This window comes from Oncorhynchus clarkii, chromosome 32 (assembly GCF_045791955.1).
Source record: "Oncorhynchus clarkii lewisi isolate Uvic-CL-2024 chromosome 32, UVic_Ocla_1.0, whole genome shotgun sequence".
Classification (NCBI taxonomy): Eukaryota; Metazoa; Chordata; class Actinopteri; order Salmoniformes; family Salmonidae; genus Oncorhynchus; species Oncorhynchus clarkii.
In genome coordinates this window covers 6,336,784-6,356,724 of record NC_092178.1, presented here as the reverse complement: position 1 = coordinate 6,356,724, position 19,941 = coordinate 6,336,784, and positions in this window count along the sequence as shown.

The window sequence follows — 19,941 nt, the reverse complement described above, 5'->3', positions numbered from 1 at the left end:
TTGGGACCTAGAACAAGCGTCTCTCATTTTGTCCAAGTTTAAAAGTAGAAAGTTTGCAGCCATCCACTTCCTTATGTCTGAAACACAGGCTTCCAGGGAGGGCAATTTTGGGGCTTCACCATGTTTCATTGAAATGTACAGCTGTGTGTCATCCGTATAGCAGTGTAAGTTAACACTTTGTTTTCGAATGAAATCCCCAAGAGGTAAAATATATATTGAAAACAATAGTGGGCCTAAATCAGAACCTTGAGGAACACCGAAAGTTACAGTTGATTTGTCGGAGGACAAAACCATTCACAGAGACAAACTGATGTCTTTCCGACAGATACGATCTAAACCAGGCCAGAACTTGTCCGTGTAGACCAATTTGGGTTTCCAATCTCTCAAAAAGAATGTGGTGGTCGATGGTATCAAAAGCAGCACTAAGGTCTAGGAGCACGAGGACAGATTCAGAGCCTCGATCTGATGCCATTAAAGGTCATTTACCACCTTCACAAGTACAGTCTCAGTGCGATGATGGGGTCTAAAACCAGACTGATGCATTTCGTATACATTGTTTGTCTTCAGGAAGACAGCCTTTTCTAAAAAAAAATTGAGAGGAATGGAAGATTCGATATAGGCCGATAGTTTTTTATATTTTCTGGGTCAAGGTTTGACTTTTTCAATAGAGGCTTTATTACTGCCACTTTTAGTGAGTTTGGTACACATCTGGTGGATAGAGAGCCGTTTATTATGTTCAACATAGGAGGGCCAAGCACAGGAAGTAGCTCTTTCAGTAGTTTAGTTAGAATAGGGTCCAATATGCAGCTTGAAGGTTTAGAGGCCATGATTATTTTCATCATTATGTCAAGAGATAAAGTACTAAAACACTTGAGTGTCTCTCTTGATCCTAGGTCCTGGCAGAGTTGTGCAGACTCAGGACAACTGAGCTTTGAAGGAATACGCAGATTTAAATGCTGCATACTGATTTCAATGCTGCTTTTTAGTTAGCTTGCGACAGTATCAAACATACATTTCGGGTTGTTCTTATTTTCCTCAATTAAGTTGGAAAAATAGGATGATCGAGCAGCAGTAAGGGCTCTTCGATACTGCGCGGTACTGTCTTTCAAGCTAGTCGGAAGACTTCCAGTTTGGTGTGGCGCCATTTCCGTTCCAATTTTCTGGAAGGTTGCTTCAGAACTTGGGTATTTTCTGTATACCAGGGAGCTAGTTTCTTATGAGAAATGTTTTTAGTTTTTAGGGGTGCAACTGCATCTAGGGTATTGCGCAAGGTTAAATTGAGTTCCTCAGTTAGGTGGTTAACTGATTTTTGTCCTTTGATTTCCTTGGGTAGGCAGAGGGAGTCTGGAAGGGCATCAAGGAATCTTTGTGTTGTCTGTCATTTACAGCACGACTTTTGATGCTCCTTGGTTGGGGTCTGAGCAGATTCTTTGTTGCAATTGCATACGTAATAAAATGGTGGCCCAACAGTCCAGGAATATGAGGAAAAACATTAAGATCCACAACATTTATTCCATGGACAAAAATAGGTCCAGAGTATGACTGTGACAGTGCGTAGGTCCAGAGACATGTAAACAAACAAGTCAATGACACAGTAGAGAAAGGAAAGTCTATATATACAGTGTGTGCAAAAGGCATGAGAAGATAGGCAATAAATAGGCCATAGGAGCGAATAATTACAATTTAACAGATTAACACTGGAGTGATAAATGAGCAGATGATGATGTGCAAGTAGAGATACTGGTGTGCAAAAGAGCAGAAAAGTAAATAAAATAAAAACAGTATGGGGATGCGGTAGGTAGATTGAGTGGGCTATTTACAGATGGAACATGTACAGCTGCAGTGATCAGTTAGCTGCTCAGATAGTTGATGTTTAAAGTTGGTGAGGGAAATAAAAGTCTCTAACCTCAGCGATTTTTGCAATTCCTTCCAGTCACTGGCAGCAGAGAACTGGAAGGAAAAGCGGCCAAATGAGGTGTTGGCTTTGGGGATGATCAGTGAGATATACCTGCTGGAACGTGTGCTACGGGTGAGTGTTGTTATCGTGACCAGTGAACTGAGATAAGGCGGAGCTTTACCTAGCATAGACTTATAGATGACCTGGAGCCAGTGAGTCTGGCGACTAATATGTAGCGAGGGCCAGCTGACTAGAGCATACAGGTCGCAGTGGTGGGTGGTATAAGGTGATTTGGTAACAAAACGGATGGCACTGTGATAGACTGCATCCAGTTTGCTGAGTAGAGTGTTGGAAGCTATTTTGTAGATGACATCGCCGAAGTCGAGGATCGGTAGGATAGTCAGTTTTACTAGGGTGAGTTTGGTGGCGTGAGTGAAGGATGCTTTGTTGCGAAATAGAAAGCCGATTCTAGATTTTATTTTGGATTGGAGATGTTTAATATGAGTCTGGAAGGAGAGTTAACAGTCTAGCCAGACACCCAGGTATTTATAGTTGTCCACATATTCTAGGTCGGAACCGTCCAGGATGGTGATGCTAGTCGGGCGGGCGGGTGCGGGCAGTGAATGGTTGAAAAGCATGCATTTGGTTTTACTAGCGTTTAAGAGCAGTTGGAGACCACTGAAGGAGTGCTGTATGGCATTGAAGCTTGTTTGGAGGTTAGTTAGCACAGTGTCCAAGGAAGGGCCAGAAATATACAGAATGGTGTCGTCTGCTTAGAGGTGGATCAGGGAATCGCCCGCAGCAAGAGCGACATCATTGATATATACAGAGAAAAGAGTCAGCCTGAGAATTGAACCCTGCGGTACCCCCATAGAGACCGCCAGAGGTCCAGACAACATGCCCTCCGATTTGACACACTGAACTGCAAACTGCAAAGTAGTTGGTGAACCAGGCGAGGCAGTCGTCAGAAAAACCAAGGCTATTGAGTCTGCCGATAAGAATACGGTGGTTGACAGAGTCGAAAGCCTTGGCCACGTCGATGAAGACGGCTGCACAGTACTGTCTGTTATCAATGGCGGTTATGATATCGTTTAGTACCTTGAGCGTGGTTGAGGTGCACCCGTGACCGGCTCTGAAGCCGGATTGCACAGCGGAGAAGGTACGGTGGGATTCGAAATGGTCAGTGATCTGTTTATTAACATGAACTTGTTTATTAACTGATTCAGTATCTATGAATGATAACAGACTGGACTGTTCCCTGTGTCTCTCAGTATCTATGAATCAGAACAGACTGGACTGTTCCCTGTGTCTCTCAGTATCTATGAATCAGAACAGACTAGACTGTTCCCCGTGTCTCTCAGTATCTATGAATCAGAACATACTGGACTGTTCCCTGTGTCTCTCAGCATCTATGAATCAGAACAGACTGGACTGTTCCCTGTGTCTCTCAGCATCTATGAATCAGAACAGACTGGACTGTTCCACGTGTCTCTCAGCATCTATGAATCAGAACAGACTGGACTGTTCCCCGTGTCTCTCAGTATCTATGAATCAGAACAGACTGGACTGTTCCCTGTGTCTCTCAGTATCTATGAATCAGAACAGACTGGACTGTTCCCTGTGTCTTTCAGCATCTATGAATCAGAACAGACTGGCCTGTTCCCTGTGTCTCTCAGCATCTATGAATCAGAACAGACTGGACTGTTCCCTGTGTCTCTCAGCATCTATGAATCAGAACAGACTGGACTGTTCCCTGTGTCTCTCAGTATCTGTGAATCAGAACAGACTGGACTGTTCCCTGTGTCTCTCAGCATCTATGAATCATAACAGACTGGACTGTTCCCCGTGTCTCTCAGCATCTATGAATCAGAACAGACTGGACTGTTCCCTGTGTCTCTCAGCATCTATGAATCAGAACAGACTGGACTGTTCCCTGTGTCTCTCAGCATCTATGAATCAGAACAGACTGGACTGTTCCCTGTGTCTCTCAGTATCTATGATTCATAACAGACTGGACTGTTCCCCGTGTGTCTCAGTATCTATGAATCAGAACAGACTGGACTGTTCCCTGTGTCTCTCAGCATCTATGAATCAGAACAGACTGGACTGTTCCCTGTGTCTCTCAGTATCTATGAATCAGAACAGACTGGACTGTTCCTTGTGTCTCTCAGCATCTATGAATCAGAACAGACTGGACTGTTCCCTGTGTCTCAGTTGTTGCCCTCTGTAACACTATAATATCCGTAACTCTATCTTTCCCTCTCTATTTTTCCTTCAGAGAGCCAGCAGCACAACAACTTGTACCAGCATCTCTTTGCTCCCCTGCCAGAAAGCACTTCCCTCCCTCACCTGCCTCCCTCCCTCCTTCCTTCCTTCCTTCCTTCCTTCCTTCCTTCCTTCCTTCCTTCCTTCCTTCCTTCCTTCCTTCCTTCCTTCCTTCCTTCCTTCCTTCTTCCTTCCTTCCTTCCTTCCTTCCTTCCTTCCTTCCTTCCTTCCTTCCTTCTTTCCTTCTTTCTTTCCTTCCTTCCTTCCTACCTTCCTTCCTTCCTTCCTTCCTTCCTTCCCTCCCTCCCTCCCTCCCTCCCTCCCTCCCTCCCTCCCTCCCTCCCTCCCTCCCTCCCTCCCTCCCTCCCTCCCTCCCTCCTCATCTTCCTCCCTCCCTCCCTCCCTCCTTCCCTCCCTCCCCCTCCCTCCCTCCCCCTCCCTCCCTCCCTCCCTCCCCCCTCCCTCCCTCCCTCCCTCCCTCCATCCTTCCTTCCTTCCCTCCCTCCCTCCCTCCCTCCCTCCCTCCCTCCCTCCCTCCCTCCCTCCTTCCCTCCCTCATCTGAACAGACCTGTAAGCTGCTTATCAGCAAATACCTCAAAGGAGTGATTTTAAATAAGAGCATACAGTGTGTGTGCATACAGATGGGTATGTGTGTCCTTCCACCAAGTTCCTCTGCACCGTACAGTATTTGTGAGTGGCGATCTGTAGGTGTAGATATGTGTGTGTGTGTGCGCATGAGCGTTCGTGTGTGTGTGTGTGTGTTTCGTAACGAGTCCGTGTCCGACTAACTCTCAAAACAAGCCCTTCGAAGTGGCCATAAAAGCTATCAGCTTCCAGACCACAGAGCACAGTGTCTTGAGAGGAAAAAAGGTCTCTGTGTGTCTGATTGCTTCGGCTGAGCAGAGAAGAACCTCACCCCTCTGTCTGTCCAGTCAACCACAGCACTTAGACACTTCACTGGACATACACCCACACACACATCTCTTTAAGTGGGAGGTGAAGAAACAACAGAATCCAGAGGGAGACAGCTGACGCCTTCTCAACATGCTGTGTGTGTTTGAGAGAGATAGAGAGAGTGAGAGAGAGAGAGAGAGAGTGAGAGAGAGTGAGAGAGAGTGAGAGAGAGAGAGAGAGAGAGAGAGAGAGAGAGAGATGGAGGGAGGGAGGGAGGGAGGGAGGGAGGGAGGGAGGGAGGGAGGGAGGGAGGGAGGGAGGGAGAGATAAATAGACAGAGTGACAGAAGTGATAATGGACTTTCTTTGTCTCCGGCTGTTTGCTTCAGCTGGCTGGAGGGCGATGACAGATGTGAGGTATTTAGCTCCTATTTCAGAGAGAGAGAAGAAAGAGATGGGGATTAAGAGAGAGGGGGGAATAGAGAGGAGGGAGAGAGCAGATGGAAAAAGAGATGTGGATTAAGAGAGAGGGGGGAATAGAGAGAAGGAGGGAGAGAGATGGTGAGAGAGCAGGTGGAAAAAGAGATAGGAATGTGAGATAAAATTAAAAAAAAGAGAGACTTACTGATGAATGTAACTCCTTTCCTCGACGCTTGTGGCAACCAGGCCATGTCGGCATAGAGACAGACGCATGGTAATGAAGCCGGATGTAGGTGACATCACCCCTTTAACCATAGCCATTCTCTCACACTCCTCACCACCTGGCCTAAATTGAATAAGGATGCAGAGAGTGAGACAGAGAAGTGAAGGGGATGACGTTTTGTCTAGAAGGGATACAGCTTCAGTCAAAATTGACCTTTTTGAAAGCAGGTTAGGAGAATTTACGCAGCAGGTTAGGAGAATTTACGCAGCAGGTTAGGAGAATTAGGATAAGGTTCCCACAACCATCTACCATCTATCATCTAGCCCCACTACACAACCATCTACCATCTATCATCTAGCCCCACTACACAACCATCTACCATCTAGCCCCACTACACAACCATCTACCATCTACCACCCAGCCCCACTACACAACCATCTATCATCTAGCCCCACTACACAACCATCTACCATCTAGCCCCACTGCACAACCATCTACCATCTAGCCCCACTACACAACCATCTACCATCTACCATCCAGCCCCACTACACAACCATCTACCATCTACCATCCAGCCCCACTACACAACCATCTACCATCTACCATCCAGCCCCACTACACAACCATCTACCATCTACCATCCAGCCCCACTACACAACCATCTACCATCTAGCCCCACTACACAACCATCTATCATCTAGCCCCACTACACAACCATCTACCATCTAGCCCCACTGCACAACCATCTACCATCTAGCCCCACTACACAACCATCTACCATCTACCATCCAGCCCCACTACACAACCATCTACCATCTACCATCCAGCCCCACTACACAACCATCTACCATCTACCATCCAGCCCCACTACACAACCATCTACCATCTACCATCCAGCCCCACTACACAACCATCTACCATCTAGCCCCACTACACAACCATCTAGCATCTAGCCCCACTACACAACCATCTACCATCTACCATCTAACCCCACTACACAACAATCTACCATCTAGCCCCACTACACAACCATCTACCATCTAGCCCCACTACACAACCATCTACCATCTACCATCTAGCCCCACTACACAACCATCTACCATCTAGCCCCACTACACACCCATCTACCATCTAGCCCCACTACACAACCATCTACCATATAGCCCCACTACACAAGCATCTACCATCTAGCCCCACTACACAACCATCTACCATCTAGCCCCACTACACAACCATCTACCATCTACCATCTAGCCCCACTACACAACCATCTACCATCTACCATCTAGCCCCACTACACAACCATCTACCATCTACCATCTAGCCCCAATTCACAACCATCTACCATCTACCATCTAGCCCCACTACACAACCATCTACCATCTACCATCTACCATCTAGCCCCACTACACAACCATCTACCATCTAGCCCCAATACACAACCATCTACCATCTACCATCTAGCCCCACTACACAACCATCTACCATCTAGCCCCACTACACAACCATCTACCATCTAGCCCCACTACACAACCATCTATCATCTAGCCCCACTACACAACCATCTACCATCTAGCCCCACTACACAACCATCTACCATCTAGCCCCACTACACAACCATCTCATTAACTTCCGGCGCCGACCGAGATGGCCGCCTCGCTTCGCGTTCCTAGGAAACTATGCAGTTTTTTGTTTTTTTACGTGTTATTTCTTACATTAGTACCCCAGGTCATCTTAGGTTTCATCACATACAGTCGAGAAGAACTACTGAATATAAGATCAGCGTCAACTCACCATCAGTACGACCAAGAATACGCTTTTCGCGACGCGGATCCTGTGCTCTGCCTTACAAACAGGACAACGGAGTGGATCCCATGCAGCGACCCAAAAAAACGACTCCGAAAAAGAGGGAAACGAGGCGGTCTTCTGGTCAGACTCCGGAGACGGGCACATCGTGCACCATTCCCTAGCATTCTTCTTGCCAATGTCCAGTCTCTTGACAACAAGGTTGATGAAATCCGAGCAAGGGTAGCATTCCAGAGGGACATCAGAGACTGTAACGTTCTTTGCTTCACGGAAACGTGGCTTACTGGAGAGACGCTATCCGAAGCGGTGCAGCCAACAGGTTTCTCCACGCATCGCGCAGACAGGAAAAAACATCTTTCTGGTAAAAGAGGGGCGGGGGCGTATGCCTTATGACTAACGTGACATGGTGTGATGAAAGAAACATACAGGAACTCAAATCCTTCTGTTCACCTGATTTAGAATTCCTCACAATCAAATGTAGACCGCATTATCTACCAAGAGAATTCTCTTCGATTATAATCACAGTCGTATATATCCCCCCCCAAGCAGACACATCGTTGGCTCTGAATGAACTTTATTTGACTCTTTGCAAACTGGAAACCATTTATCCGGAGGCTGCATTCATTGTAGCTGGGGATTTTAACAAGGCTAATCTGAAAACAAGACTCCCCAAATTTTATCAGCATATCGATTGCGCAACCAGGGGTGGAAAGACCTTGGATCATTGTTACTCTAACTTCCGCGACGCATATAAGGCCCTGCCCCGCCCCCCTTTCGGAAAAGCTGACCACGACTCCATTTTGTTGATCCCTGCCTACAGACAGAAACTAAAACAAGAGGCTCCCACGCTGAGGTCTGTCCAACGCTGGTCCGACCAAGCTGACTCCACACTCCAAGACTGCTTCCATCACGTGGACTGGGACATGTTTCGTATTGCGTCAGACAACAACATTGACGAATACGCTGATTCGGTGTGCGAGTTCATTAGAACGTGCGTTGAAGATGTCGTTCCCATAGCAACAATTAAAACATTCCCTAACCAGAAACCGTGGATTGATGGCAGCATTCGTGTGAAACTGAAAGCGCGAACCGCTGCTTTTAATCAGGGCAAGGTGTCTGGTAACATGACCGAATACAAACAGTGCAGCTATTCCCTCCGCAAGGCTATCAAACAAGCTAAGCGTCAGTACAGAGACAAAGTAGAATCTCAATTCAACGGCTCAGACACAAGAGGCATGTGGCAGGGTCTACAGTCAATCACGGACTACAGGAAGAAATCCAGCCCAGTCACGGACCAGGATGTCCTGCTCCCAGGCAGACTAAATAACTTTTTTGCCCGCTTTGAGGACAATACAGTGCCACTGACACGGCCTGCAACGAAAACTTGCGGTCTCTCCTTCACTGCAGCCGAGGTGAGTAAGACATTTAAACGTGTTAACCCTCGCAAGGCTGCAGGCCCAGACGGCATCCCCAGCCGCGCCCTCAGAGCATGCGCAGACCAGCTGGCCGGTGTGTTTACGGACATATTCAATCAATCCCTATACCAGTCTGCTGTTCCCACATGCTTCAAGAGGGCCACCATTGTTCCTGTTCCCAAGAAAGCTAAGGTAACTGAGCTAAACGACTACCGCCCCGTAGCACTCACTTCCGTCATCATGAAGTGCTTTGAGAGACTAGTCAAGGACCATATCACCTCCACCCTACCTGACACCCTAGACCCACTCCAATTTGCTTACCGCCCAAATAGGTCCACAGACGATGCAATCTCAACCACACTGCACACTGCCCTAACCCATCTGGACAAGAGGAATACCTATGTGAGAATGCTGTTCATTGACTACAGCTCGGCATTCAACACCATAGTACCCTCCAAGCTCGTCATCAAGCTCGAGACCCTGGGTCTCGACCCCGCCCTGTGCAACTGGGTACTGGACTTCCTGACGGGCCGCCCCCAGGTGGTGAGGGTAGGCAACAACATCTCCTCCCCGCTGATCCTCAACACTGGGGCCCCACAAGGGTGCGTTCTGAGCCCTCTCCTGTACTCCCTGTTCACCCACGACTGCGTGGCCACGCACGCCTCCAACTCAATCATCAAGTTTGCGGACGACACAACAGTGGTAGGCTTGATTACCAACAACGACGAGACGGCCTACAGGGAGGAGGTGAGGGCCCTCGGAGTGTGGTGTCAGGAAAATAACCTCACACTCAACGTCAACAAAACTAAGGAGATGATTGTGGACTTCAGGAAACAGCAGAGGGAACACCCCCCTATCCACATCGATGGAACAGTAGTGGAGAGGGTAGCAAGTTTTAAGTTCCTCGGCATACACATCACAGACAAACTGAATTGGTCCACTCACACAGACAGCATTGTGAAGAAGGCGCAGCAGCGCCTCTTCAACCTCAGGAGGCTGAAGAAATTCGGCTTGTCACCAAAAGCACTCACAAACTTCTACAGATGCACAATCGAGAGCATCCTGGCGGGCTGTATCACAGCCTGGTACGGCAACTGCTCCGCCCTCAACCGTAAGGCTCTCCAGAGGGTAGTGAGGTCTGCACAACGCATCACCGGGGGCAAACTACCTGCCCTCCAGGACACCTACACCACCCGATGTCACAGGAAGGCCATAAAGATCATCAAGGACATCAACCACCCGAGCCACTGCCTGTTCACCCCGCTATCATCCAGAAGGCGAGGTCAATACAGGTGCATCAAAGCTGGGACCGAGAGACTGAAAAACAGCTTCTATCTCAAGGATATCAGACTGTTAAACAGCCACCACTAACATTGAGTGGCTGCTGCCAACACACTGACACTGACTCAACTCCAGCCACTTTAATAATGGGAATTGATGGGAAATGATGTAAATATATCACTAGCCACTTTAAACAATGCTACCTTATATAATGTTACTTACCCTACATTATTCATCTCATAGGCATACGTATATACTGTACTCTATATCATTGACTGTATCCTTATGTAATACATGTATCACTAGCCACTTTAACTATGCCACTTTGTTTACATACTCATCTCATATGTATATACTGTACTCGATACAATCTACTGTATCTGCCTATGCTGCTCTGTACCATCACTCATTCATATATCCTTATGTACATATTCTTTATCCCATCACACTGTGTACAAGACAGTAGATATGGAACTGTTAGTTAGATTACTTGTTGGTTATTACTGCATTGTCGGAACTAGAAGCACAAGCATTTCGCTACACTCGCATTAACATCTGCTAACCATGTGTATGTGACAAATAAAATTTGATTTGATTTGATTTGATCTACCATCTAGCCCCACAACACAACCACCTACTATCTACCATCCAGCCCCACTACACAACCATCTACCATCTACCATCCAGCCCCACTACACAACCATCTACCATCTAGCCCCACTACACAACCATCTACCATCCAGCCCCACTACACAACCATCTACCATCTAACCCCACTACACAACCATCTACCATCTACCATCTAGCCCCACTACACACCCATCTACCATCCAGCCCCACTACACAACCATCTAGCATCTAGCCCCACTACACAACCATCTACCATCTACCATCTAACCCCACTACACAACAATCTACCAAATAGCCCCACTACACAACCATCTACCATCCAGCCCCACTACACAACCATCTATCATCTAGCTCCACTACACAACCATCTACCATCTAGCCCCACTACACAACCATCTACCATATAGCCCCACTACACAAGCATCTACCATCTAGCCCCACTACACAACCATCTACCATCTAGCCCCACTACACAACCATCTACCATCTACCATCTAGCCCCACTACACAACCATCTACCATCTATCATCTAGCCCCACTACACAACCATCTACCATCTACCATCTAACCCCACTACACAACAATCTACCATCTAGCCCCACTACACAACCATCTACCATCCAGCCCCACTACACAACCATCTATCATCTAGCCCCACTACACAACCATCTACCATCTAGCCCCACTACACAACCATCTACCATCTAGCCCCACTACACAACCATCTACCATCTAGCCCCACAACACAACCACCTACCATCTACTATCCAGCCCCACTACACAACCATCTACCATCTACCATCCAGCCCCACTACACAACCATCTACCATCTAGCCCCACTACACAACCATCTACCATCTAGCCCCACTATACAACCATCTACCATCTAACCCCACTACACAACCATCTAGCATCTAGCCCCACTACACAACCATCTACCATCTACCATCTAACCCCACTACACAACAATCTACCATCTAGCCCCACTACACAACCATCTACCATCTACCATCTAGCCCCACTACACAACCATCTACCATCTAGCCCCACTACACACCCATCTACCATCTAGCCCCACTACACAACCATCTACCATATAGCCCCACTACACAAGCATCTACCATCTAGCCCCACTACACAACCATCTACCATCTAGCCCCACTACACAACCATCTACCATCTACCATCTAGCCCCACTACACAACCATCTACCATCTACCATCTAGCCCCACTACACAACCATCTACCATCTAGCCCCACTACACAACCATCTACCATCTACCATCTAGCCCCACTACACAACCATCTACCATCTACCATCTAGCCCCACTACACAACCATCTACCATCTAGCCCCACTACACAACCATCTACCATCTATCATCTAGCTCCACTACACAACCATCTACCATCTAGCCCCACTACACAACCATCTACCATCTAGCCCCACTACCCAACCATCTACCATCTAGCCCCAGTACACAACCATCTACCATCTAGCCCCACTACACAACCATCTACCATCTACCATCTAGCCCCACTACACAACCATCTACCATCTAGCCCCACTACACAACCATCTACCATCTACCATCTAGCCCCACTACACAACCATCTACCATCTACCATCTAGCCCCACTACACAACCATCTACCATCTAGCCCCACTACACAACCATCTACCATCTATCATCTAGCTCCACTACACAACCATCTACCATCTAGCCCCACTACACAACCATCTACCATCTAGCCCCACTACCCAACCATCTACCATCTAGCCACAGTACACAACCATCTACCATCTAGCCCCACTACACAATCATCTACCATCTACCATCCAGCCCCACTACACAACCATCTACCATCTAGCCCCACTACACAACCATCTACCATCTAGCCCCACTACACAACCATCTACCATCTACCATCCAGCCCCACTACACAACCATCTACCATCTAGCCCCACTACACAACCATCTACCATCTACCATCCAGCCCCACTACACAACCATCTAGCCCCAATACACAACCACCTACCATCTAGCCCCACTACACAACCATCTACCATCTACCATCCAGCCCCACTACACAACAAACTACCATCTACCATCTAGCCCCACTACACAACCATCTACCATCTACCATCTATCCCCACTACACAACCATCTACCATCTAGCCCCACTACACAGCCATCTACCATCTAGCCCCACTACACAACCATCTACCATCTACCATCCAGCCCCACTACACAACCACCTACCATCTAGCCCCACTACACAACCATCTACCATCTACCATCCAGCCCCACTACACAACAAACTACCATCTACCATCTAGCCCCACTACACAACCATCTACCATCTACCATCTATCCCCACTACACAACCATCTACCATCTAGCCCCACTACACAACCATCTACAATCTAACCCCACTACACAACCATCTACCATCTACCATCTAGCCCCACTACACACCCATCTACCATCCAGCCCCACTACACAACCATCTAGCATCTAGCCCCACTACACAACCATCTACCATCTACCATCTAACCCCACTACACAACAATCTACCAAATAGCCCCACTACACAACCATCTACCATCCAGCCCCACTACACAACCATCTATCATCTAGCTCCACTACACAACCATCTACCATCTAGCCCCACTACACAACCATCTACCATATAGCCCCACTACACAAGCATCTACCATCTAGCCCCACTACACAACCATCTACCATCTAGCCCCACTACACAACCATCTACCATCTACCATCTAGCCCCACTACACAACCATCTACCATCTACCATCTAGCCCCACTACACAACCATCTACCATCTACCATCTAACCCCACTACACAACAATCTACCATCTAGCCCCACTACACAACCATCTACCATCCAGCCCCACTACACAACCATCTATCATCTAGCCCCACTACACAACCATCTACCATCTAGCCCCACTACACAACCATCTACCATCTAGCCCCACTACACAACCATCTACCATCTAGCCCCACAACACAACCACCTACCATCTACCATCCAGCCCCACTACACAACCATCTACCATCTACCATCCAGCCCCACTACACAACCATCTACCATCTAGCCCCACTACACAACCATCTACCATCTAGCCCCACTATACAACCATCTACCATCTAACCCCACTACACAACCATCTAGCATCTAGCCCCACTACACAACCATCTACCATCTACCATCTAACCCCACTACACAACAATCTACCATCTAGCCCCACTACACAACCATCTACCATCTACCATCTAGCCCCACTACACAACCATCTACCATCTAGCCCCACTACACACCCATCTACCATCTAGCCCCACTACACAACCATCTACCATATAGCCCCACTACACAAGCATCTACCATCTAGCCCCACTACACAACCATCTACCATCTAGCCCCACTACACAACCATCTACCATCTACCATCTAGCCCCACTACACAACCATCTACCATCTACCATCTAGCCCCACTACACAACCATCTACCATCTAGCCCCACTACACAACCATCTACCATCTACCATCTAGCCCCACTACACAACCATCTACCATCTACCATCTAGCCCCACTACACAACCATCTACCATCTAGCCCCACTACACAACCATCTACCATCTATCATCTAGCTCCACTACACAACCATCTACCATCTAGCCCCACTACACAACCATCTACCATCTAGCCCCACTACCCAACCATCTACCATCTAGCCCCAGTACACAACCATCTACCATCTAGCCCCACTACACAACCATCTACCATCTACCATCTAGCCCCACTACACAACCATCTACCATCTAGCCCCACTACACAACCATCTACCATCTACCATCTAGCCCCACTACACAACCATCTACCATCTACCATCTAGCCCCACTACACAACCATCTACCATCTAGCCCCACTACACAACCATCTACCATCTATCATCTAGCTCCACTACACAACCATCTACCATCTAGCCCCACTACACAACCATCTACCATCTAGCCCCACTACCCAACCATCTACCATCTAGCCCCAGTACACAACCATCTACCATCTAGCCCCACTACACAATCATCTACCATCTACCATCCAGCCCCACTACACAACCATCTACCATCTAGCCCCACTACACAACCATCTACCATCTAGCCCCACTACACAACCATCTACCATCTACCATCCAGCCCCACTACACAACCATCTACCATCCAGCCCCACTACACAACCATCTAGCCCCAATACACAACCACCTACCATCTAGCCCCACTACACAACCATCTACCATCTACCATCCAGCCCCACTACACAACAAACTACCATCTACCATCTAGCCCCACTACACAACCATCTACCATCTACCATCTATCCCCACTACACAACCATCTACCATCTAGCCCCACTACACAGCCATCTACCATCTAGCCCCACTACACAACCATCTACCATCTACCATCCAGCCCCACTACACAACCATCTACCATCTAGCCCCACTACACAACCATCTACCATCTAGCCCCACTACACAACCATCTACCATCTAGCCCCACTACACAACCATCTACCATCTACCATCTAGCCCCATTACACAACCATCTACCATCTAGCCCCACTACACAACCATCTACCATCTAGCCCCACTACACAACCATCTACCATCTATCATCTAGCCCCACTACACAACCATCTACCATCTAGCCCCACTACACAACCATCTACCATCCAGCCCCACTACACAACCATCTACCATCTACCATCCAGCCCCACTACACAACCATCTACCATCTACCATCTAGCCCCACTACACAACCATCTACCATCTAGCCCCACTACACAACCATCTACCATCTACCATCCAGCCCCACTACACAACCATCTACCATCTAGCCCCACTACACAACCATCTACCATCTAGCCCCACTACACAACCATCTACCATCTAGCCCCACTACACAACCATCTACCATCTAGCCCCACTACACAACCATCTACCATCTAGCCCCACTACACAACCATCTACCATCTAGCCCCACTACACAACCATCTACCATCTAGCCCCACTACACAACCATCTACCATCTACCATCTAGCTCCACTACACAACCATCTACCATCTACCATCTAGCCCCACTACACAACCATCTACCATCTACCATCCAGCCCCACTACACAACCATCTACCATCTACCATCCAGCCCCACTACACAACCATCTACCATCTACCATCTAGCCCCACTATACAACCATCTACCATCTAGCCCCACTACACAACCATCTACCATCTAGCCCCACAACAAAACCATCAACCATCTACCATCTAGCCCCACTAGACAACCATCTACCATCTACCATCCAGCCCCACTACACAACCATCTACCATCTACCATCCAGCCCCACTACACAACCATCTACCATCTACCATCTAGCCCCACTACACAACCATCTACCATCTAGCCCCACTACACAACCATCTACCATCTAGCCCCACTACACAACCATCTACCATCTAGCCCCACTACACAACCATCTACCATCTACCATCTAGCCCCATTACACAACCATCTACCATCTAGCCCCACTACACAACCATCTACCATCTAGCCCCACTACACAACCATCTACCATCCAGCCCCACTACACAACCATCTACCATCTACCATCTAGCCCCACTACACAACCATCTACCATCTAGCATCTAGCCCCACTACACAACCATCTACCATCTAGCCCCACTACACAACCATCTACCATCTAGCCCCACTACACAACCATCTACCATCTACCATCCAGCCCCACTACACAACCATCTACCATCTACAATCTAGCCCCACTACACAACCATCTACCATCTACCATCTAGCCCCACTACACAACCATCTACCATCTACCATCTAGCCCCACTACACAACCATCTACCATCTACCATCTAGCCCCACTACACAACCATCTACCATCTACCATCTAGCATCTACCATCTAGCCCCACTACACAACCATCTACCATCTAGCCCCACTACACAACCATCTACCATCTAGCCCCACTACACAACCATCTACCATCTAGCCCCACTACACAACCATCTACCATCTACCATCTAGCCCCACTACACAACCATCTACCATCTACCACCCAGCCCCACTACACAACCATCTACCATCTAGCCCCACTACACAACCACCTACCATCTAGCCCCACTACACAACCATCTACCATCCAGCACCACTACACAACAAACTACCATCTACCATCTAGCCCCACTACACAACCATCTACCATCTACCATCTATCCCCACTACACAACCATCTACCATCTAGCCCCACTACACAACCATCTACCATCTACCATCTAGCCCCACTACACAGCCATCTACCATCTAGCCCCACTACACAACCATCTACCATCTACCATCCAGCCCCACTACACAACCATCTACCATCTAGCCCCACTACACAACCATCTACCATCTAGCCCCACTACACAACCATCTACCATCTAGCCCCACTACACAACCATCTACCATCTACCATCTAGCCCCATTACACAACCATCTGCCATCTAGCCCCACTACACAACCATCTACCATCTAGCCCCACTACACAACCATCTACCATCTAGCCCCACTACACAACCATCTACCATCTAGCCCCACTACACAACCATCTACCATCTAGCCCCACTACACAACCATCTACCATCTAGCCCCACTACACAACCATCTACCATCTAGCCCCACTACACAACCATCTACCATCTACCATCTAGCTCCACTACACAACCATCTACCATCTACCATCTAGCCCCACTACACAACCATCTACCATCTACCATCCAGCCCCACTACACAACCATCTACCATCTACCATCCAGCCCCACTACACAACCATCTACCATCTACCATCTAGCCCCACTACACAACCATCTACCATCTAGCCCCACTACACAACCATCTACCATCTAGCCCCACAACACAACCATCTACCATCTACCATCTAGCCCCACTAGACAACCATCTACCATCTACCATCCAGCCCCACTACACAACCATCTACCATCTACCATCCAGCCCCACTACACAACCATCTACCATCTACCATCTAGCCCCACTACACAACCATCTACCATCTAGCCCCACTACACAACCATCTACCATCTAGCCCCACAACACAACCATCTACCATCTAGCCCCACTACACAACCATCTACCATCTACCATCTAGCCCCATTACACAACCATCTACCATCTAGCCCCACTACACAACCATCTACCATCTAGCCCCACTACACAACCATCTACCATCCAGCCCCACTACACAACCATCTACCATCTACCATCTAGCCCCACTACACAACCATCTACCATCTACCATCTAGCCCCACTACACAACCATCTACCATCTAGCCCCACTACACAACCATCTACCATCTAGCCCCACTACACAACCATCTACCATCTACCATCCAGCCCCACTACACAACCATCTACCATCTACCATCTAGCCCCACTACACAACCATCTACCATCTACCATCTAGCCCCACTACACAACCATCTACCATCTACCATCTAGCCCCACTACACAACCATCTACCATCTACCATCTAGCCCCACTACACAACCATCTACCTTCTACCATCTAGCCCCACTACACAACCATCTACCATCTACCATCTAGCCCCACTACACAACCATCTACCATCTAGCCCCACTACACAACCATCTACCATCTAGCCCCACTACACAACCATCTACCATCTACCATCTAGCCCCACTACACAACCATCTACCATCTACCACCCAGCCCCACTACACAACCATCTACCATCTAGCCCCACTACACAACCACCTACCATCTAGCCCCACTACACAACCATCTACCATCTACCATCCAGCACCACTACACAACAAACTACCATCTACCAACTAGCCCCACTACACAACCATCTACCATCTAGCTCCACTACACAACCATCTACCATCTACCATCCAGCCCCACTACACAACCATCTACCATCTAGCCCCACTACACAACCATCTACCATCTAGCCCCACTACACAACCATCTACCATCTAGCCCCACTACACAACCATCTACAATCTAGCCCCACTACACAACCATCTACCATCTAGCCCCACTACACAACCATCTACCATCTAGCCCCACTACACAACTCTACCATCTACCATCTAGCTCCACTACACAACCATCTACCATCTACCATCTAGCCCCACTACACAACCATCTACCATCTACCATCTAGCCCCACTACACAACCATCTACCATCTACCATCCAGCCCCACTACACAACCATCTGCCATCTACCATCTAGCCACACTACACAACCATCTACCATCTAGCCCCACTACACAACCATCTACCATCTAGCCCCACAACACAACCATCTACCATCTACCATCTAGCCCCACTAGACAACCATCTACCATCTACCATCGAGCCCCACTACACAACCATCTACCATCTACCATCCAGCCCCACTACACAACCATCTACCATCTACCATCTAGCCCCACTACACAACCATCTACCATCTAGCCCCACTACACAACCATCTACCATCTAGCCCCACTACACAACCATCTACCATCTAGCCCCACTTACACAACCATCTACCATCTAGCCCCACTACACAACCATCTACCATCTACCATCTAGCCCCACTACACAACCATCTACCATCTACCACCCAGCCCCACTACACAACCATCTACCATCTAGCCCCACTACACAACCATCTACCATCTAGCCCCACTACCCAACCATCTACCATCTAGCCCCACTACACAATCATCTACCATCTACCATCCAGCCCCACTACACAACCATCTACCATCTAGCCCCACTACACAACCATCTACCATCTAGCCCCACTACACAACCATCTACCATCTAGCATCCAGCCCCACTACACAACCATCTACCATCTAGCCCCACTACACAACCATCTACCATCTACCATCCAGCCCCACTACACAACCATCTAACCCCAATACACAACCACCTACCATCTTGCCCCACTACACAACCATCTACCATCTACCATCCAGCCCCACTAAA